The sequence below is a fragment of the Mus caroli genome, unplaced genomic scaffold (genome assembly GCF_978045245.1).
Source record: "Mus caroli unplaced genomic scaffold, Mus_caroli_1 scaffold_10, whole genome shotgun sequence".
In the NCBI taxonomy this organism is placed as follows: Eukaryota; Metazoa; Chordata; class Mammalia; order Rodentia; family Muridae; genus Mus; species Mus caroli.
The window spans coordinates 31,883,435-31,907,778 of NW_028227265.1; positions in this window are offsets into that span (position 1 = coordinate 31,883,435).

The window sequence follows — 24,344 nt, forward strand, 5'->3', positions numbered from 1 at the left end:
AGGTATGACTGATTAGACCAAAAATAAAACAAAATAAACAGGCAAAGTAAAGGTTACATCATGGTTAAAGCTAGACTGACAAGACAGAAAGGACTTTTTGGAATGACTTCCTAGAGCAGACGTCCTATATCAATTTGAATTACCTATTGTAGATGCCATTTTTACCATTCATATACCCACTGAGGATTAGAATCCCACAACAATATTTGTATCTTTAAGATTTTGGGTATTTTTGTTGCTACTCGATTGCTTTGTTGAGTGTTTTGCTTTGGTTTGTTGGTTGGTTGGTGGTTGGTTGGTTAGGGAACATGATCTCATTCTGCAGCCAGAAAAGCCTCTGAATTCATGGCAATCTCCCTGCCTTAGTCCTGAGTCTGCTTATTGACACAACTTCACTGTAGTAGCCTGATATTCCGTGTTTCAGCAAAACCCCTTGCTTAGTAACTTAGTATGTTTCCTTTTCACTTACATCATCTTAAATGTTGAGTTTCAGTTACAAGCTGCCAAAATCTCTCTAGTTGGTCCAAATTTCATGTCCAGTAAGCAAAACAAATATAATTTATAAGACAACTCATGCAAGGGAATGTTTAGAAAGCAAAAATCATTGGGCTCACATTTTGAGACTTCCAACTGTTTGTATATCTTCATGAATAATGGAAATAGGAATGACTATAACTATAGTAGAAAATTTACTAAGAAAAAAAAACCATTGAGCTACTCTTCAAAGAGGTAAGTACTGTGGGAAAGTTATTATGATTCAGAATTGAAGATCCAGGGAGATTATAGGAGTCTTTTGAATTACTGATGAGATAGTTCAATGAGAAGCATGAAATAAAAAAGTACAACTGCCAAGTTAGGGTCATCTGGCTTTTCCTGACAATAGAGGTGACTGTGTAATGTCACATGACCTAACTCGATGTTGACGTAGACTCAGATGCTGTTTTTCATCCTGTGTCTATGAAGATGCTTTCTCAGTTGTTTTCTTGCTATGATCATTTTGAACTTTATAAATGTGCAAAAGGCTCCTTCGCCTACTTCTTCTGCAAACAGAGAACTTCAGGGTCGATTGCAGCACAGAGCAGATCTTACATTTGTGAAAAAAGAGTTCTTAGATATGATCAATCTGTCTACATACATGCAGATAATTACTGATTTGGTACATAAATAGGAAAAATAATTCACTTATGTAAGAGTGGAGCTATAAACATGTGTTGCCACCAATAGCTAACTATCAATCTGGTTTTTAAGGGCCACAGTAATTAAAGTAAGGTTCCTGATAATATCAATATTATGAAATTCTGAGGAATCAATAAAATAATATTGATGGCCAATTAAATGGCTCAAGGTATAAAAGAACCTCCTCTCAACCTGACAGCATGACTTTGTTCCACACTGCATCACATGGTAGGAAGGAGAGCTGATGCCTACAAAATGCCTTCTGACTTTCATACCATCACTGCTGCATGAGACCCTGTGGGTGCAAGTGCAAGTGCTCTCTCTCTCTCTCTCTCTCTCTCTCTCTCTCTCTCTCTCTCTCTCATACATACATACATACACACACACACACAAACACACACACACACACACACACACACTAAGTAAACATAATGTTGTTAAGTCATGCTTTAAAAGGAAGCACTCTATGCTCCACTCATAATTCCAGTGAGATAACATTTCAGGGAGGGAAAACCTTCTTGTACTATTAGTTTTCTTGAAAACATTAAGAAAATAATAATAATGTAAACATTCCAAATCTGAACACTGTACTTTATCACACCTTACTTCTCTGAAATTTTGAGTATCCAAAACAGCAGATATTGGAATTCCATACATCTTCCAAAATCATAAATCATGCTTAATAATTATTACATGCAACCTAATATTTTTGTTTAGTGCATGGATGAAACAACTTTCAAGTGGCTCAAGAAAACTCTGATCAGGATATATATATATATATATATATATATATATATATATATATATATGACTAGATTTGATATCTAGACCACCACCTTTGAAGCACTCTGTCTTCACTGGCATCTGCCAGGTAATTCAGTATTATGAGCCTGTTACTAAATGTCAGCAGTAAACCAGCTGAGCTAACACTTACTGCCTTTGACTAAAAAGAAAGAAAGATGTATTACTTTATGCAGAACTGCTCCATTTTAAAGTCTACTGAACTAAAATGAAAAAAAGATGATCTTAAATGTTAAGAGCAGTTATAATCAAACATTTTGGGTTGTTGCCTGTCTCTTGCTATAAATTCTTGTGAGACACATATTCAGTACCAAAGCTGACATTGCAAAGAAAACATAAACACCACAGATTACAAAATCTTTCCCAAGTGACACAAGAATATGCACTGTATCATAGCAGAAAAATAATATATTGGAATGATGGTTGATATGATTTATAATCTGCAATAACTAGTGATCTTTAAGTATTAAAGAAGGAAAAGAAGTACTGTTAAAATTGAAACAAAGTGAAAGGAAAAGAAAACACACTCATTCAACGAAGTTCATTGATTTCATTTTCATAAAGAATCTATGAAAGTCAAATACAAAATGTCCCAAGGAGTCCAAAAATGTCTCAGTAAGTAAAAGTTCTTGTCCTGAACATGAGGAGTAGAATTCTCAACCCCCCAGCACATGTGATAACCTGGTGCCCAAGGTCGTTTGCTTGTAGACCCTGCACATTTGAGGCAAAGATCTGGGGATCTCTCGAACAAGTTGGCTAACTAGACTGAAAGAATCAGCATGCAATAAGATTGAGTGAGGGAGTTTCCCTGAATACATAAGTATCGAGAGTCAATCTCTAGCCTCCACATACATGCACAAAAACGTGCATATATACCCTACATATAAGTGTTTACACATATACAAACATGCCTACATATAAATGTAGAAACAGGCCTAAAAATTAATTTCTTCCATTATTTTTGTCACTATTAGAAAGTCATCACTGAAAAGCAAACAATATAAATGGTGCATATTTTAAAGCAATCTTTTAAATGTGTGGTTCAGGGAATATATTAAATAAAATGATATGCTAAGACATGAATCTGCATGAATGTTTGCACACTTATCAGTGTGCTCCCAGGCTTTGATATCCCATCAATGCAGGGTGGAAAGTACTGAACTCACAGCTAGCCACACCAAAAGTAAGAGCATTATAAAATACTCTCCTTCACATTAGATTGCAATTTCATACACGGGAAAACATAAATATGCCTGTTTTTCCCTGGTAAGAAAAGACAAACAATAAAAAGAATATTTCGTACAAGGGTAAGAATGGGAAGGAAACAACAAAAAAGTTTCTGAGATGCTTCCACTGTGGCTCATTCTACATATTCACGTAGAACCCCGGGATTGACAGGGAACCTCCAGCTATCAACTTCATTTGAGATAATCCAAGTGACACCTGCCTCTGGCACTTAGCAAACAAGTCATTTTTCTGTAAAAGGATGTTTAATTAATTTGACTATTACATAGCTCGATTATTTCTGAGTTAGTGGAGCATATTTTCAATGTCCTAAACATAAAGAAATGATAAAAGTTTGAGGTAATGATATGTTACTTACCTTTCTCTGAATACTACTCATCATATACATATATTGATTGAAAGGTCACATTATAGACTATAAATATGCACAATTATTTTGTGTATTTTAAATCAGAATTATATAGAATATGTCATACATAAATATGTTAAAATGAAGTATATCTATAATTAATAATACACGCAGCAGAAGTTCATGGTTCAAGATGATTACACAGACCATTCTGGCCAGAGAAGCATATATCACCTCTACCTCTACTCCTTAAAATTTAATCCCTTGTCTCATCCCCAGATCTGGAGCAGAACAGCAGCTGCAGACTCCATATTATCCTATCCCTCTACCCATCTCCACTAGATCACATATCTACCTCCCCAAAACTTTATTCTCTCCATTCATTGCTAAGATTCCAGACCAACTTCAGAACCTATGCATTGGAAACCTACAGGCCATCCACCAGGGAACAGAGAGGCTAAACCCAGTTCTTCAGCTTTCCCTCAATTCATCATACCCCAATCTTCATCCCTAGATCTGCACCAGATTACCTGCTGAGACTTGCCTTCGTCCCTGTCACCTTCTCCGGAGTACTATACAGATCTTCTTCTCCCAACCTTCCTCCCAGAACTTATTTATCCCACCCCAAACCCCAACTCCAACAGGCATTCCCTGCAAACACACAAGCCACTCCAGACAGGGGAGCACATAGGCTAACTGTATATCTTTACCTCTCCTTCTGCTTCTCCAAAGCAAATACCCTCTTTTCATTCCCTGCTCTGCAGCAGAATGCCTGCTACAGGTTCTATTGCATCACCACCCTGCACTCAACTCCACTGGTCACGCAGATCTTCCCCTCCAAAATTATTTCCCTTTACCCATTGTTTTGCCCTAGTCCCTGACACCAGTAGGTGCTCCCGCAGAACCCACAGGCTACTCTGTCCAAGGAAGCAAGTAGACTAGCTGCAGATTTTCATCATTACTTCTGCTCTTCCAAGTCGAATTCTCCATCTTATCCCCAGCTCTATAAAAGATCTTCTGCTCTAGCCTCTCCTCACTCTCTTTTCCCATCCCCATAGGACTAAGAAGGTCTTGATGGTACACCCTGTGCTGCTTAACTCATGTGAGCCCTCGCCAACCACATTTCCCATTCTCAAGAACCAGCTCCCAGTACTCTGAAATATATTTTACCTTCAACCCTTAGTGGCCATATTTATCAGCTCATAGAAGAATTTCTTACTAGAAAACATACACTACCACACTCTTATAAGAGTCAGAAAGGAAACAGAAACCAGGGAAAAAAACACCCCTCCAACAAAGATAAGACCAGATATCAGGCCCTAGAATTACAATAGTCCAATATCAGATGCCCAAGACAGCAATATTAAAAAAAAAAAAAAAAGATCAACAATAGTCAGGGCCATCTATTTTAACTTGAGCCAAGCAACCTTACCACACCAGGCCCTGAGTATTCCAACATAGCTAAAGCATAAGAAAAAGGACCAAAACCACCATTTGACTGAGACAGATGCAGATACTTAGAGCCAACCATTGGACTGAGGTAGGGGATCCCAATTGAAGAGTTAGGAGAAGGACTGGAGGAGCTGAGGGGGATTGCAACCCCATAGGAAGACCAACACTATGAACTATCCTGGACATCTGGGAGCTAGCAGACACTAAGCCACCAACCAACATGCATACATGGGCTTGCTCTGTGGAACCCCAGCACATATGTAACAGAGGACTGCCTTATCTGGCCTCAGTGCAAAAGAATGCACATAATCCTGTAGAAATGTAATGACCCAGGAAAGGTGGGTTTGCAGGGTTAAAGTAGGGTGGGAGGTGGGGGGGAATGGGAGGGCAGAGGTTAGGAGGTGGAGAGAACACTCTTTCAGAGGCAAAGGGAAGGGAGGAGGTGTGAAAAACTCTTGGAGGCAGGCTGGAAAGAGGTGGGCAACATTTGCAATGTAAATAAACAAAACAATTAAAGTAAAAGTATTCTTTACGAATATGATACACATCCTGAAAGAGGAAATGAATAAATGCCTAAACAAATCTATGAAAACATAAACAGTGGAAGGAAATAAATAATAGTATTCAACATCTAAAATTCCATATAGAATCAACCCAAGCTGATGGAACTCTGGAATCCAAAATTTAAGTACTTGAACAGGAAACACAGAGGTAAGCTTCACTAGCAGCGTGCAAGGGATGGAAGAGACACCGCACACACAACAAAAAAGAAAATGATAAATATCCAGGAAATCTGTGACATGATGAAAAGACCAAATCTAAAAGCAAGAGGAATAGAAGAAGTAGAAAAAAATCCAGTTCAAAGGCATGGAAAATATTTTCAACAAAATCTTAGAAGAAAATTTGCCAAATATAAAGAAATAGTTGTCTAACAAAGTACTAAAAGCATACCGAACACCATATATACTGGACCAGGAAAAAATACACTTGACATATAATAATCAAAACTCGAAATGCACAGAACAAGGAAAGAATATTAAAAACTACAAAGGAGAAAGACCATATAACATATAAAGGCAAAACTATTAGAACTACACATGACTTCTCAATGGAGACTCTAAGAGACAGAGGTGCCTAGGCAGATGTCCTATAAATCCAGGAGACCAGTTCAGACCAAGATACCCCCCCAAAAAAATCTCTGTCACATAGAATAATTAAGTGAGGCATTCCATAATCAAGCAGAATTTAAGTAATAACCATTTACAAATCCAGGCCTATCAAAAGTATGGGATTTGCTAAACGCATGAAACTCAAGAAGAATGAAGACCAAAGTGTGGACACTGTGCACCTTCTTAGAATTGGGAACAAAACACCCAGGGAAGGAGTTACAGAGACAAAGTTCGTAGCTGTGATGAAAGGATGGACCATTTAGAGACTGCCGTATCCAGGGATCCATCCCATAATCAGCTTCTAAATGCTGACACCATTGCATACACTAGCAAGATTTTGCTGAAAGGACCCAAATATAGCTGTCTCTTGTGAGACTATGCCGGGGCCTAGCAAACACAGGAGTGGATGTTCACAGTCAGCTATTGGATGTATCACAGGGCTCCCAATGGAGAAGCTAGAGAAAGTACCCAAGGAGCTAAAGGGATCTGCAACCCTATTGTTGGAACAACATGATGTACTAACCAGAACCCCAGAGCTCTTGTCTCTAGCTGCATATGTATCGAAAGATGACCTAGTCGGCCATCAATGGAAAGAGAGGCCCATTGGACTTGCAAACTTTATATGCCCCAATATAGGGTAATGCCAGGGCCAAAAGAATGGGAATGGGTGGGTAGGGAAGTGGGGGGCGCTATGGGGGACTTTTGGGATAGCATTGGAAATGTAATTGAGGAAAATATGTAATAAAAATATTAAAAATTTTAAAAAAAAATCAAGCCTTCTACTACACACACACACAAAAAAAAAAAAAAAAAAAAAAAGAAAGAAAACTCCAATATAAGCTGGGCGTGGTGGCGCACGCCTTTAATCCCAGCACTTGGGAGGCAGAGGCAGGCGGATTTCTGAGTTCGAGGCCAGCCTGGTCTACAAAGTGAGTGCCAGGACAGCCAGGGCTACACAGAGAAACCCTGTCTCAAAAAACCAAAAAAAAAAAAAAAAAAAAAAAAAAAAAAAAAGAAAACTCCAATATAAATTCCAATATATTGAAGTTAACTAAAACCAAGAAATAAAAAATATAAATAATTCCAAACCAGCAATTAAATGGGTGAAATCCCTGCCCCCCCCGTCTCTCTCTCCCACCAATACTGCCACCACCAAAAATAAATAAACAAGAATCAAAATTCATAACAACTCTTTTAAGGAAAAACACTTAATTGGGTTTGGCTTACAGTTTTAGAAGTTTAGTCCATTGCTATCATGGCTAGAACAATGGTGACATGCTGGCAGACATGTGTTGGAAAGGTAGCTGGGAGGTCTACATCTGGATCAGCAGGCTGCAGGAAGAGGAAGGGCCTTGCTTGGGCCCTTGAAACATCAAACCCCACTCCCAGTGATACACTTCCTCCAGTAAGTACATTCCTACCCCAATAAGGACTCACCTCCTTCTAGTGGCACTCTTTGATGACTAAATATTCAAATATATGAACCTATGAGGGCCATTCACATTGAAAGCATAACAGATATCTCTCAACATCAATGGTCTCAACTCCCCAATAAAAAGAAACAAATTATCCAAATGGATAGCAAAACAGAATCTATCTTTCTGCTGCATCCAATAAATATACCTTAACATCTAGAATAGACATCATCTCAGGACAAATGGTTAGAAAAGAATTTATCAAGGAAATTTACTTAAGAATCAAGCTGGGTTGGATCCGGGACTCCACCGAACTTAGGAACTTAGTCTGCACAGGTGAGAGTGTGCACCACAGAGGCAGACAGTTTCTGGGACAGGCTGGAGCCACAGAGCCGCTGAGGCAGCACCCTTTTGGGGCCGCAGACATCCAGCACCCTCCCAGCCGGAGGTCCGCCATGCATGGGAGCCCTCTGACTCAGGAGCAGGGAGCGCCATCTTGGATCCTGGACTCCTCCGAACTTAGGAACTTAGTCTGCACAGGTGAGAGTGTGCACCACAGAAGCTGATAGCTTCTGTGACCTGCCAAAGCAACACAGCATCCGGGAAAGGTCCTGTTTTGGGCCTTCTTCTTCGGCCAGGAGGTGGTCCAAACACCAGATATCTAAGCACCTTCCCTGTAAGAGGAGAACTTGTCAGCAGAGAGTGCTCTAACCACTGAAACTCAGAGGAGAGAGCCTGTCTCCCAGGTCTGCTGATAGACAGTAATCAGAATCACCAGAAGAACAATCTCTAAACAGAGACAACTATAACAACCCCAGAGATTACCAGATGGCGAAAGATAAACATAAGTATCTTACTAACAGAAACCAAGACCACTCACCATCATCAGAACCCAGCACTCCCACTTCGCCCAGTCCAGGGCACCCCAAAACACCTGAAAAGCTAGACCTGGATTTAAAAGCATATCTCATGAACTCATGATGATGGTAGAGGACATCAAGAAGGACTTTAATAACTCACTTAAAGAATTACAGGAGAACATTGCTAAAGAGTTACAAGTTCTTAAAGAAAAACAGGATAACACAATCAAACAGGTAGGAGTCCTTAAAGTAAAACAGGAAAACACATCCAAACAGATGATGTAAATGAACAAAACCATACTAGACCTAAAAAGGGAAGTAGACACAATAAAGGAAACCCAAAATGAGGCAACACTGGAGATAGAAACCCTAGGAAAGAAATCTGGAATCATAGATGCGAGCATCAGCAACAGAATACAAGAGATGGAAAAGAGAATCTCAGGTGCAGAAGATTCCATAGAGAATATTGGCACAACAATCAAGGAAAATGGAAAATGCAAAAAGATCCTAACTCAAAACATCCAGGAAATCCAGGACAAAATGAGAAGACCAAACCTAGGGATAATAGGAGTGGATGAGAATGAAGATTTTCTACTCAAAGGACCAGCAAACATCTTCAACAAAATTATAGAAGAAAACTTCCCAAACCTAAAGAAAGAGATGCCCATGAACATACAAGAAGCCTACAGAACTCCAAATAGACTGGACCAGAAAAGAAAAACCTCCCGACACATAATATTCAGAACAACAAATGCACTAAATAAAGATAGAATACTAAAAGCAGTAAGAGAAAAAGGCCAAGTAACATATAAAGGCAAGCCTATCAGAATTACACCAGATTTTTCACCAGAGACTATGAAAGCCAGAAGAACCTGGACAGATGTTATACAGACACTAAAAGAACACAAATTCCAGCCCAGGCTACTATACCCAGCCAAACTCTCAATTAACATAGATGGAGAAACCAAAGTATTCCACGACAAAACCAAATTCACACATTATCTCTCCACGAATCCAGCCCTCCAAAGGATAATAACAGAAAAAAACCAATACAAGGATGGGAACCAAGCCCTAGAAAAAACAAGAAGGTAATCCCTCAACAAATCTAAAAGAAGACAGCCACAAGAACAGAATGCCAACTTTAACAAAAAAAAAAAATAAAATAACAGGAAGCAACAATTACTTTTCCTTAATATCTCTTAATATCAATGGACTCACCTCACCAATAAAAAGACATAGACTAACAAACTGGTTACACAAACAAGACCCAACATTTTGCTGCTTACAGGAAACTCATCTCAGAGAAAAAGATAGACACTACCTCAGAATGAAAGGCTGGAAAACAATTTTCCAAGCAAATGGTATGAAGAAACAAGCTGGAGTAGCCATTCTAATATCTGATAAGATTGACTTCCAACCCAAAGTCATCAAACAAGACAGGGAGGGGCACTTCATACTCATCAAAGGTAAAGTCCTCCAAGAGGAAATATCAATTCTGAATATCTATGCTCCAAAACAAAGGCAGCCACATTCATTAAAGAAACTTTAGTAAATCTCAAAGCACACATTGCACCTCATACAATAATAGTGGGAGACTTCAACACACAAACTTTCACCAATGGACAGATCATGGAAACAGAAACTAAACAGGGACACAGTGAAACTAACAGAAGTTATGAATCAAATGGATCTGGCAGATATCTGCAAAACATTCTATCCTAAAACAAAAGGATATACCTTCTTCTCAGCACCTCATGGTACCTTCTCCAAAGTTGACCACGTAATTGGTCACAAAACAGGCCTCAACAGATACAAAAATATTGAAATTGTCCCATGCATCCTATCAGATCACCATGGACTAAGGCTGATCTTCAATAACAAAATAAATAATAGAAAGCCAACCTTCACGTGGAAACTGAACAACACTCTTCTCAATGATACCTTGGTCAAGGAAGGAATAAAGAAAGAAATTAAGGACTTTTTAGAGTTCAATGAAAATGAAGCCACAACATACCCAAACTTATTGGATGCAATGAAAGCACTTCTAAGAGGAAAACTCATAGCTCTGAGTGCCTCCAAAAAGAAACTAGAGAGAGCACACATTAGCAGCTTGACAACACACCTAAAAGCACTAGAAAAAAAGGAAGCAAATTCACCCAAGAGGAGTAGATGGCAGGAAATAATCAAACTCAGGGGCGAAATCAACCAAGTGGAAACAAGAAGAACTATTCAAAGAATCAACCAATCAAGGAGCTGGTTCTTTGAGAAAATCAACAAGATAGATGAACCCTTACCGAGACTCACTAGAGGGCACAGGGAAAGCATTCTAATTAACAAAATCAGAAATGAAAAAGGAGACATAACAACAGATCCTGAAGACATCCAAAACACCATCAGAACCTTCTACAAAAGGCTATACTCAACAAAACTGGAGAACCTGGATGAAATGGAGAAGTTCCTAGACAGATACCAGGTACCAAAGTTGAATCAAGATCAGATTAATGATCTAAACAGCCCTATATCCCCCAAAGAAATAGAAGCAGGCATGAATAGGTTCCCAACCAAAAAAAGCCCAGGAACAGATGGGTTTAGTGCAGAGTTCTATCAGACCTTCAAAGAAGATCTAATCCCAGTTCTTCACAAACTATTTCACAAAATAGAAACAGAAGGTACTCTACCCAACTCATTCTATGAAGCCACAATTACTCTGATACCTAAACCACAAAAAGACCCAACAAAGATAGAAAACTTCAGACAAATATCCCTTATGAATATTGATGCAAAAATCCTCAATAAAGTTCTTGCTAACCGAATCGAAGAACACATCAAAACAATCATCCATCCTGACCAAGTAGGTTTCATCCCAGGGATGCAGGGATGGTTCAATATACGGAAATCCATCAACGTAATCCAGTATATAAACAAACTCAAAGACAAAAACCACATGATCATCTCGTTAGATGCTGAAAAAGCATTTGACAAGATCCAAACACCCATTCATGATAAAAGTCTTGGAAAGATCAGGAATTCAAGGCCCATACCTAAACATGATAAAAGCAATCTACAGCAAACCAGTAGCCAACATCAAAGTAAATGGTGAGAAGCTTGAAGCAATCCCTCTAAAATCAGGGACTAGACAAGGCTGCCCACTTTCTCCATACCGATTCAACATTGTACTTGAAGTCCTAGCCAGAGCAATTCGACAACAAAAGGAGATCAAAGGGATACAAATTGGAAAAGATGAAGTCAAAATATCACTTTTTGCAGATGATAGGATAGTATATATAAGTGACCCTAAAAATTCCACCAGAGAACTCCTAAACCTGATAAACAGCTTCGGTGAAGTAACTGGATATAAAATTAACTCAAACAAATCAATGGCCTTTCTCTACACAAAGAATAAACAGGCTGAGAAAGAAATCAGGGAAACAACACCCTTCTCAATAGCCACAAATAATATAAAATATCTTGGCGTGACTCTAACTAAGGAAGTGAAAGATCTGTATAATAAAAACTTCAAGTCTCTGAAGAAAGAAATTATAGAAGATCTCAGAAGATGGAAAGATCTCCCATGCTCATGGATTGGCAGGATCAACATTGTAAAAATGGCCTTTTTTGCCAAAAGCAATCTACAGATTCAATGCAATCCCCATCAAAATTCCAAATCAATTCTTCAACGAATTAGAAAGTGCAATCTGCAAATTCATCTGGAATAACAAAAAACCTAAGATAGCAAAAACTCTTCTCAAGGATAAAAGAACCTCTGGTGGAATCACCATGCTGGACCTAAACCTTTACTACAGAGCAACTGTGATAAAAACTTTCTGGTACTGGTATAGTGACAGACAAGTAGACCAATGGAATAGAATTGAAGACCCAGAAATGAAGCCACAAACCTATGGTCACTTGATCTTCGACAAGGGAGCTAAAACCATCCAGTGGAAGAAAGACAGCATTTTCAACAAATGGTGCTGGCACAACTGGTTGTTAACATGTAGAAGAATGTGATTCGATCCATTCCTATCTCCTTGTACTAAGGTCAAGTCTAAGTGGATCAAGGAACTTCATATAAAACCAGAGACACTGAAACTTATAGAGGAGAAAGTGGGGAAAAGCCTAGAAGATATGGGCACAGGGGAAAAATTCTTGAATAGAACAGCAATGGCTTGTACTGTAAGATCAAGAATTGACAAGTGGGACCTCATGAAACTGCAAAGCTTCTGCAAGGCAAAAGACACCATCAATAAGACAAAAAAAAAAAAACACCAACAGATTGGGAAAGGATATTTACCTATCCTAAATCAGATAATGGACTAATATCCAATATATATAAGAAACTCAAGAAGTTGGACTCCAGAAAATCAAATAACCCCGTTAAAAAATGGGGCTTAGAACTGAACAAAGAATTCTCACCTGAGGAATACCGAATGGCAGAGAAGCACCTGAAAAAATGTTCAACATCCTTAATCATCAGGGAAATGCAAATCAAAACAACCCTGAGATTCCACCTCACACCAGTCAGAATGACTAAGATCAAAAATTCAGGTGACAGCAGATGCTGGCGAGGATGTGGAGAAAGAGGAACACTCTTCCATTGTTGGTGGGATTGCAAGCTTGTACAACCACTCTGGAAATCAGTCTGGCGGTTCCTCAGAAAATTGGACATAGTACTACTGGAGAATCCAGCCATACCTCTCCTGGGCATATATCCAGAAGATGTCCCAACCGGTAAGAAGGACACATGCGCCACTATGTTCATAGCAGCCGTATTTATAATAGCCAGAAGCTGGAAAGAACCCAGATGCCCCTCAACAGAGGAATGGATAGAGAAATTATGGTACATTTATACAATGGAGTACTACTCAGCTATTAAAAAGAATGAATTTATGAAATTCCTAGCCAAATGGATGGACCTGGAGGGCATCATCTTGAGTGAGGTAACACAATCACAAAGGAACTCACACAATATGTATTCACTGATAAGTGGATATTAGCCCAAAACTTAGGATACCCAAGATATAAGATACAATTTGCTAAACGCATGAAACTCAAGAAGAATGAAAACCAAAGTGTGGACACTGTGCCCCTTCTTAGAATTGGGAACAAAACACCCATGGAAGGAGTTACAGAGACAAAGTTTGGAGCTGTGTCGAAAGGATGGACCATCTAGAGACTGCCATATCCAGGGATCCATCCCATAATCAGCTTCCAAACGCTGACACCATTGCATACACTAGCAAGATTTTGCTGAAAGGACCCAAATATAGCTGTCTCTTGTGAGACTATGCCGGGGCCTAGCAAACACAGAAGTGGATGCTCACAGTCAGCTATTGAATGTATCACAGGGCTCCCAATGGAGAAGCTAGAGAAAGTACCCAAGGAGCTAAAGGGATCTGCAACCCTATAGTTGGAACAACATGATGAACTAACCAGTACCCCGGAGCTCTTGTCTCTAGCTGCATATGTATCGAAAGATGGCCTAGTCGGCCATCACTGGAAAGAGAGGCCCATTGGACTTGCAAACTTATGCCCCAATATAGGGGAATGCCAGGGCCAAAAGAATGGGAATGGGTGGGTAGGGAAATGGAGGGGTATGGGGCACTTTTGGGATTGCATTGGAAACGTAATTGAGGAAAATATGTAATAAAAAATATTAAAAATTAAAAAAAAATCAAGCTGGTAGCCAAAATAGAGTTCAGAAGCAATACTAATTGTAAGAAACAGGGAAAGACTACATACTCATCTAAGGAACAATCCACCAAGATGCCATTTTAATTCTTAATGTCTATGACATAAGGACACCCATGTTTGTTAAAGAAACATTGCTACAGCTTAAATCAGATATTGCCCCTTATACACTCACCAACTGACAGATAATTCCAAACAAAAACTAAGGACAGAAATGCAGAAGCTAAACGATATTATAAAGTAAATAGATCTAATAGATCTAACAGATATTTACAGAGCATTTCACCCAAACACACACACACACGCACACACACACACACACACACACACACACACACACACAAAATGTCTTCTTCAAAATTGAACACATACTAGTATAAAAAAACAAATCTCAACAAATAAAGGAAAATTGAAATAAGGTCCTACATCCTATCTAACCACCACCAAGACAGAAATTAAATAAATTAAAGACAATCTAGAATTCAATGAAAATGAATACATAAAATACTCAAACTTATGGGACACAAGAAAGTTGGTTCTAAAAGGCAAATTTACAGCACTAAATGTTTAATTTAAAAAGACAAATATGGAATGTATTCACTTATATGTGGATATTAGCTCTTAAGTCAAGGATAACTAAGCTAAAATGTGTAGAACCACAGAGGTTAGGAACAGAATAAGGGAGTAGCAGGAACCGATAGATCTTGTTAGTAAAGAGAAAGATAATAGATCATTATGGATGAAGGAGGACATGCTGGAACAGGAAGATCAACTTTTGAAGGGGAGAGGTAGAAAAAGGGAATACAGGACCTAATACAGTAGAAACCTCCTGAAGTATTTAAAGTGATCTAAATGAAATCACCAAATAATAAAGTAGACAAGAGTCCCAACTTGACATCTCTAGTCACCAAAAAAAAAAAAAAAAAAAAAAAAAAAACCCTTCCATTCATCAGATTGGGCTACATCTCATTGATTTATTGGCCAAACAACATGGGAAACAAACAAACAAAAATAAAACCAGGCTTTTGCCAAGAAATTAAGCTGCTCTCCACAAAGGGACATCAAAGCCCATGACTGAAGACATCACCTACACAACTCATTGGATATGAAAAACTCATGCTGATGCCTACATTTAGTCTGCACCTTTATGTTCCAGGGTCTTCTGTATAGAAAGGTACTGTGACTGCTACCAAAGGAGAAATATAAAGCTCAAGCAAGCCACAAACTCCTTTGATCTGCAATGATATCCTGATGCAAGATATGCTAGGCCAAAGATATGGTGGCACAAAGCTTTGGCATAATCAATGACTTTCTGATTTGCCTTGAGGCTCACTCCACAAGATGGAAGCAATACCCAACACTGCTTGGATGAACAAGAACCTGAGATTAGAAAGCAAAGAACCTAGAAAAAGAACAAATATCACTGATACCTCTGGTGACAGAGAGAGAGAGAGAGAGAGAGAGAGAGGAACCAAACAAAAATGTAGCAACAAAATTACTTCCAATTGTACTCTACTACATGTACCGTACTGTCTTGTTTAGCCATTCCCAGAGAGGCTTCTTCCTACAATAGACATGAACAAGTACAGAGAGCCATAGCCAGGTATTATGCAGAGAGAGAAAGAAACAGAGAGACAGAGAGAATGAAAGTGAGCTTTAACTACCCAGTCCTAAATGGGATGCTTTCATCTAATCCCTACCCACAGAGTTCAGAGAACCCTGTGGAAGAGAAGCAGAGAGAACCAGGGAGGATGGAGGACACCCAGAAGACAAGCTCTCTAAATCAAAATAATCAGAGTTTATGTGAACTTACAGAGGCTGAAGCAGCATGCACAGGGTCTGCCAGCATGTACACCAGGTCCTTTTTTTATATATTATTGCTTCAAGTTAAGTGTTTTTATGAAACTCCTAAATGTCAAAGTGAGTGGGTCCCTAATTCTTGTGCATGCTCTTGGCTCTTTTCCTTCTGTGTCTTGTCCAACTTTTTGATATAGTCTCTTTTGTTTTGTCTATATTTTATTTTGTTAAATAATTGTATTTTATTTGTTATATTTTGGTTTATTATCTCCTAGAATCCAGTTCTTTTCTAATGAGAAACAGAAATGAAATGCATCCAGAAATGAGGAAACCTGGTGGGAGGAGAACTGTAATCAGGATATATTATGTGATATATGTGAAAAAAGAATCTTACTTCAGTAAGAGAAAAAATGATATGCTTTAACATGTGTGTGTGTGTTTCCTTTTATTCATACCTAGCTCTGTCAGGTAATCTTCCAAATTTATAACCCATACAGCATCATCAGGAAACCCTGTTTCTACATGGGGAGATTTTAAACAACTCAGGGTTTCAAATGGAGTGTAAACTATTTTAAAATATTTTACAGTATATTTTATTGGAGGACTGCCTCACAAAGAGGAATATAATGATTAAATCGCTTCATGGTCAGCATTCTTGGTTATTTTATATACAATTCATAAAATACAAATAATAATAGTAACAATTATTTTAGTAAATTATTTTAAATTATGTCATCATTTTAAATTAGAAATGTTTAGTATTCTGATTATTTAGCCAATCACAGTACTATCTCTCTCTAAATGACTTTAAAGAAGAATTGCCATAATCTCTATGATGCTTTATTCACACCAAGTGATGAAATATTTATGCCTAGTGAGATGACTTTCAAATTTTCTTTAAATCACATAGTCACAGCTAGGGGATACTAGTCCATATGGTGCTCAGAGGCAGCAGAATTAGAAATTTCTCCAAGGGTGAAAATTCTAAAATAATCTCACTTATAATTAAATATTAATAAATCTTTCTCTAGACTAAAATACAACAGCAAATCTAATATGTAGTTGCAGCGAACAGCCGTGCACTCTTGAAGAAAGGAAATTTTTCAAAGTTAAGGTTAATTTTTTAGAAAGGTGAAGACCTGTGATTTCTCTTGCTTGATCTTCAGTCCATGAGTTTTACACTTAGTCTTCATATTACTGCCATGGCTTTCCTAGTCCCTCGCTTGGCCACTGGATGATAGCTGCATGCCTAATGTGCCATTTCTTTCTAGGAATTTGCTGGAACCAATTGTCATTACAGTTAAGATTGTGTCCCTACATTCTGATGAATGAAAGAAGAGCAAAGCTGACCATACTCCCTGTGTCATTTCCTGAGTTTTAATTAATTGCCAAAGAATGCCATAGCTCATCCAAGAAGTTAATTTTATGTCACGTGTTTCCATCTTTCTATCATTTAGTCCATCCTCCCCGACTCCCATAACAAGTATCTTGCCTGGAGATATTATAATAAAAAATGAACGTTTGTTTATGACTGCCTGCTAGAAGCAGGTGAGACAAAAGGACAGAAAATAATCTACAGATGCATTAAATAGGTTATTTCTGATAGTATGTATTGGGCCTTGGTGCCTTACAAATTGACATTGTAAAACATGTCAGTAATATCTTTGAGGAAGGTAATCATAGAAGTGGGTGTTTATGTATGCTTGTCAAAGATAGCTTTTCTGAGAACGTGTTTTTGGAGATGCATCAAATGTTTCAGGCAAAGGATAGAGGCAGGTGGAAAAAGAAACTTCCAAAAAACAGGAAGAACATTATTCAGCTTTGGGCCTGACATACTAATGCTGAAACAAAATTTTCACATATCAGTAAGTTGGAAGGTACAGTTGGGAGCCATCCTGTAAGGTTTGCAACACTGTTGGATAATGTTGCACTGTACTTCCTAATGAATATGCAAATAGATAATTTATTAAACCGTTATCACAATGGTCACTATTGTGCTAATTTTAATGTTTTTATAACATCTCTAAAGGTATGTTTTCATTTGGAAATCAGTCATAAATTGATTTCACTACAGACTTTCAACCATCTGGAGTTTATATGTGGAGCACCTGGTTTTTAAAAGACTAACCTAGGCCTAATGAGCTACTCAAATTTAAATCACATACAGGAACTCTGAGCTTTATTCTCTCTGTCTCTGTCTCTGTCTCTCTCTCTCTCTCTCTTTCTCCCTGTCTCTCTCTCTCCATCCCGCCCTCCCCTCTGCCTCTCTGTGTATATAAATGTGTGTGTTTATGTATGTATTTCTACTATATAGAACTTGTCTTTCCATTTGAGTTTCAACTCAACATAAGAAAGATTTAAAAATGTGTTTCCCTTAACACTTTATCAGTTTAACAAATATTTCTGTGTGTCCTTGTATTTTTGACCCAGAACTAGATGATGATTATTTATAAAATTCTTAGTATTATAGCTTGTGCAACCTCTATAAATTATATGTAACAACTATCCTATTGGGATAAAATATATTAGAAGTCTTTCTTTTGCACATATTGTAATTCAAAAGAGAAGCCAGATTGCTTGGAACTTCGTGTATTGATGTTTTAATGAGTAGACTGTTTTCTCTAGTGGAGCACATCCAATTAAGTACAGTATTCAGTCATTTGCTAAAGGGACAGTCTGCAGCTTCTAAATGATCTCATGTCTCCTTTACTGTCCCCATCCATTCCATCAAGCTGATTTGATGACTTGTTTGTTTTTCTATGGACGACTAAATATCTCCTTGGGATATAAATTCATGGACAGGAAGTCAAGGGTCCACCATATTTAGTATTTCTTTTGGTTAGTCTCAGATTGTCTTCCCTCTTCTTAGGCTTCAGAGATTTAAAGTTCTTCTCAGCACTCAAAATCAGGGTTTTAAATCCAATCTATAATGTGATCATTATTTCATCAAATATTTCCTGTCTTGAGCACTAAGCTAGGATTTCGTCAACACCAGCAGCATCAATGGTGAGAAATAAGGTAGAGGTAAAGAAATAAATTGAAAAGGAAATATTGTTTTTGAGAGAATTACAATGAGGTTTAAAAAAAACAGGAAATAAAATGTATGAGGCAGAGGTACAGTAGTTTTACAAGGTTTTCCATGGATGTTTTTAAGGTCTTTGTGAGCAAGATTTTCAAAGAACAAATTAAAGTCCTAAAATATTGAAAAATAGTACCCCAAGTAGATAAAATAGAAAATATAATTCACTATGATCAGATGAGTTATATGTTGTCCAACAATGGATGAGAATAAGAAGCAAGAAGAAGCCTGAAGATGCAATTGTGTGTGTGTGTGTGTGTGTGTGTGTGTGTGTGTGTGTAGGGGATGACAATGGAAGAAAGGCAAGCCTATGAGCAATACATAAAAATTTCTGACTAAAGTTACATTGCTGCACTATGATAAACTGCATAATTGGTGTGTTCTGATATTCAATTTTATCAGATTATTTTGGCCTCCAGATGGAAAAAGTATCATAAACAAATAAGAGCCAATACAGAAATACATAATAATGGGAAAATGGCTTCAGCACCCACAACAGCAATCATAACTATTATAGTAAGGACATTTCTTCTGAAGCTTGGAGACATGGTCAACTTGAGATAAATATTTAATCTTGAGCTTTGGTAGCTTGAGACCTGTCTTATAACATATGTGAGAATCACCAAAATAGTTTAAGTTGTTGGACTATTATTTTGGTTTTGGTCTCAAGGAGTTTTGTTGGTTTGGTTTGGTTTTAGTGGGTTAGGTTGTTTTTTGTTTTTTGTTTTTCTCTTGTTTGTTTGTTTGTTGCCCTAGAAATGGTGACATTACTGACATGAGATAAACTTGAGCAAAAATAGGGTAACAGTATTATGGATGTAATAACAGGACTTTTGGGGGAACAGAGATTTTTTTAAACCTCTGTTTAAACTGGTGAAAACAGAGTCATATTTGGTGTGTACATATGGGTGGATTAGTAGATATACAAATGTAGTTTTTAGGGTAAAGCCGATACATTTACCTTGTTCTATACTTCTTTATTTTCTCCCCCGCCTTCCAGGCTCTTAGGTTCCTCTATCCAAGTTCTCAGATTTAAAAATTATATAAGTTAATAATTCTTAGTCCAGCTTTCTAGACTAAGGACATATGAATAGGTAGAGAATAGGTAGGGGAAAGGCTTTATAAGCTCTCAAACATCAAAATTGTGTGTGTGTGTGTGTGTGTGTGTGTTGTGTTTGTGTGTGTGTGTGTATTGTGTTTGTATGTGTGTATTCACATAAATGAATTGTGAGCACACATAGCCCAAATTATATGTGCACTCAACCCGTTAATATGACCTAGTTAAATAACTGGTCAAAGACCTTACAGAGTTTGAGGATCTTCAAACTCTGTAAGATCCTCAGAAAGAATGTACCACCTCAGAAAGAAATGTATTAAAGGGTTGAAGAGATAAGTTAGTGGTAAAAGCCACTTACTTTTGAGAAGGAGAGAGATTTGGTTCCTAGCACCCACTTGATAGTTCACAACATTGTGTAACTCTTCTTCCAGGGGTCCTAGCTCCTTCTTACAGTCTCTGACAGCTCCTACATGCACGTGGTATGCGTTCACACATGCATAGAGACCATTGTATATACAAAATTAAAATAAATAATTAAAAATAAACACATTGAAGTCTCCAAAATGTTCATGGTTTTGTAATGCAAATATTCATGAGAACTCTCCTGTATATAGAACCATTCTTCTATATAGAATACAGACATGCCATATATAATATTCTTTATTATATTAGAATAGAATATTCTATACAGAATATAGAATTAAGCTATAGTATAATTAAACAAATTGGCTATTCTTTTCTACTCTCATTATTCAGTTTTTCTGTTTTTTTTAAATAAACATCTAAATACTAGGGACTAGAGTGACTGATGTAGGTATTTACAACAGTCAAGTTAATATCTGTTAACTCTCCAAATGTGCAGAACAATAAAATGCATTGAAAGGTCCATGTGAGCTAAGTGAAGGCATTCTCCATCAGTAACTACAGGTGAGACGAAAAGTAGCAGATATTTTTTTTAGAACACAAGCACTTCCGAGTGTGATGTGTTTTGAAAGCTTCCCACAAAGTAGTTTAATACAATCCATCAGTGGTATAATTACAGCTGAATCTACAGCACAATAAAATAAACCTATAAACCTTAATCCATTTCCATACAAATGTCCTTACTAATGAAACCAGGAATGATGAATGCGAACTGTGCACAATGGCAAGCTCTGCTCACAAAAGGCTTCTGCACTGCCTAAGTTCTCCATAGGTCTCTAAAATATTATGCCATTTATGCAATTACAATCAGCTACTATTCTTAGGGGTTAAAGGAGACACTGCTTCAGTAAAGATGGCTTAATCAATCTGGAAATGTTTCCGCTTGTTCAGGAGGATGTCATACTCTCATCTGAACAGCAGACAATGGAGTTTCATTAAAAATCATGATTTCACAACTCATTATGTGATTGCCACATGAATACATCCTGTTACACTTTTGATGGGATAAGCTTTGTATTTCTCTCAGATAGCAGCCACTGGATCCCACTACTAAAAGGAAACAGAGTTAGTCACCATTGTATACAAGTTTTTTGAGGAAGAAATAAGAAATCATATAGAATTCACAACTTGTGATGAAAGAATATTCCTTTGACAAAATTGTAGTATCTGTGTTTGATGGCTTTCATTTTAGTCACAAAAGGTCTGAAAAAGTAAACTTCAGAGATCAAAGTTTGGGGCTCTTATGGATTCAGAAGTTATTGTGCATGGTCACCAAGCTCTATTGTATCTGGGACAACTGTGAAGAATGTGGTAAAGGAAACTTGATTGTCTCTTGGAAGACAGAAAAGAGAGGGTGATAGACAGAAACAAACCCCAGACAAGATGCCCTTCAAAGCCCCCCACCTACCCAGTGACATCATTTCTTCACCTACTCCTTACTTCCTAGACTTTCCTCTATCTTACAAAGTAGCATCACTAGTTAGGCACCATACCCCGAAAACAGAAATGTGTACCGGACAGTTAGTATCCAAAGCACAACAGTATCCAAACATGAAACCAATTGGTTTAAGTGCATATACCAAATAAGGAAAGAACTCAAATAACAATGACCCAGATCATTACTGAAACCTGTATCACTAAGAACAACAGTTAAAAATGAGCAGCCCTTACCACCTTGAAAAGATCAAGATTGCAGTTCATATTCCCAAGGAGAGCACAAGTTCACTAAGTAATAGGCATCAATATTTTACTTCACTTTGTACAGCAATTAACAAAGATGGCCATATATGCTCTTCAATGTTAAAGTATTCCATGGAGAAAGCATGTTTTTCTTTGGTAGATGTTGTCTGTGTTATTACCTAGTTTCCCCTTCATAAAACTTTGTCAGATGGAAGGAGACACACTTTGACATTTCTTCTGAGGAAACCAAGTCACTCAGCAAAGATATCTGAGGAGACAGTACTAAGTAATATTCTGTTGAGGTGAGAATTCAAAGAAGGAGATCAAACAAAGTAGAAGTGATTAAAGGCAGGTCGGAATATAGTATTAAAATGGATTAAAGTAATCTAGAATAGGATTGAAGGAGCTGTTGAATATTAGTATGTGAAACATGTTTACACATTTGTCATACTTTAAACACACAGGACACCTCCTGAGAAGGGTAGCTGCATCACATTAACTGGACAGTCTGGACAAGGTAATGAGTTATTCAAAAGGTGTAATTGTCCTACTTGAATGCAACCTGGTATGTCTTTTCCTCCATGGGAAGACTGCGAAAAGGAAGATTGTTAACCTCTAAAACCCCACTCCAGAAACATTTTGGCAGCAAGGATTCTCCACCCACAGAATGTACGGGGTATTACAAAAGGACACTTGAAACCATACATGGTCCACACAGTTGTGACAACCAATTCTGGTAACTGTGTCTGGCATTTATGAATCTCAAACTCCTGTACTGACAATAAGCAAGGACGATGTAAGTTGAGCACATGAGAGGGATAGTATAAAACCTGCCTATTAGGTATGAGCAAGGAGTGAATTAGTAAGTCCAGAGACAAGGGACAAGGACTAGACACCAATCTGTTGTTTCTGGACTACTATATTAATTTTGATACCCCTTATTATGCTTAGTAATTGTTTGTACACTAGAAAGACTAGTCAGTTTTCAACATCCATGCCAATAATACTGTGCTTATTTTGGAAGTAACTCTGCCTCTATTTCAAGTGTCCTGTAGGCATTAACATTGTTTCTCTTTTCTTCTTTACTTCCTTATAAAGAAAAGCCATGTTATTACAAAATTAGATTTTATAATCCATAAAAAATTAGATTGCTCTTGAGTAACTTATTGGCCTGGTTTTCACCTTTCTTATTTTTATATATTTGACCAATAATATTGTTCTTAAAAGTTGACAATTTCTCAGATAATTGTTGTGAAATATATTTTGAGTTAAACATCTCAATACATACAAACATTCATTTTAAAGTCTCATTTCTGACATTAAGCAGAGTGGGGAAGAGAATAAATGAATTTCTTGATTCAATGACTTCGTTGCTAATATCTCTAACCATTCCCAGTTAGAAGCATGTTACAGTATGAGTATCTTTGTTGCCTAGTTCATGTTCACTGAGAGACTCCACTAGAGGCCCCATCTTCATTGTTTTATTTGCGTTTGTTTTTAATTTCCTTTAACTTATGAAAGTCTCCACAATAAGTGAAGAATGAGTGTTAAGGGTGTTAGGAATGTCATGAAAAATACACTATCACTTTATATTCTTGAGGAAATTTTACTATTGTGAAACTACAAAGCTATTCACACCTCATGCTGAAAGCCTGCCTTCTCTCAAAGAAAATTTTGCAAATGTCATTTCAAGTATTATTTTTTCATGATGAAAATATCCTCGACTAAATAAACTCAATTAATGTGTTATGTAAATGTGATAACAATAGCATTGCTAATAATCATTGCAAAGTTAAATAATGGAATGCTTGAGTGAAAATGTAGGGTGGGAGAGGACTTCAGTGTTAGTGGGAAGCAGAATTAAAAATAAATTTGTAGGTTGGCTGGATCACAAAGCCATGATTTCCCTAGAAACAGTTTTTTCTTTTGCTACCAAGTTAGTCTAATGCTTAAACTCTATATCTACTAAAGAACTATATGGCTTGATTTCCAAACAGACTACTTCACTCAAATTGTAAAGTCATGTCTATTGTCTCCCTTGTAGAATGATGGGGGAGGGGAGTTGTCCTAGAATTTAAGACACTTCTGTGATCCACTGGCTAGATACTATGTAGTATTTCCCAGTGTTCTTTGACATCTCTATGTGGAGACAC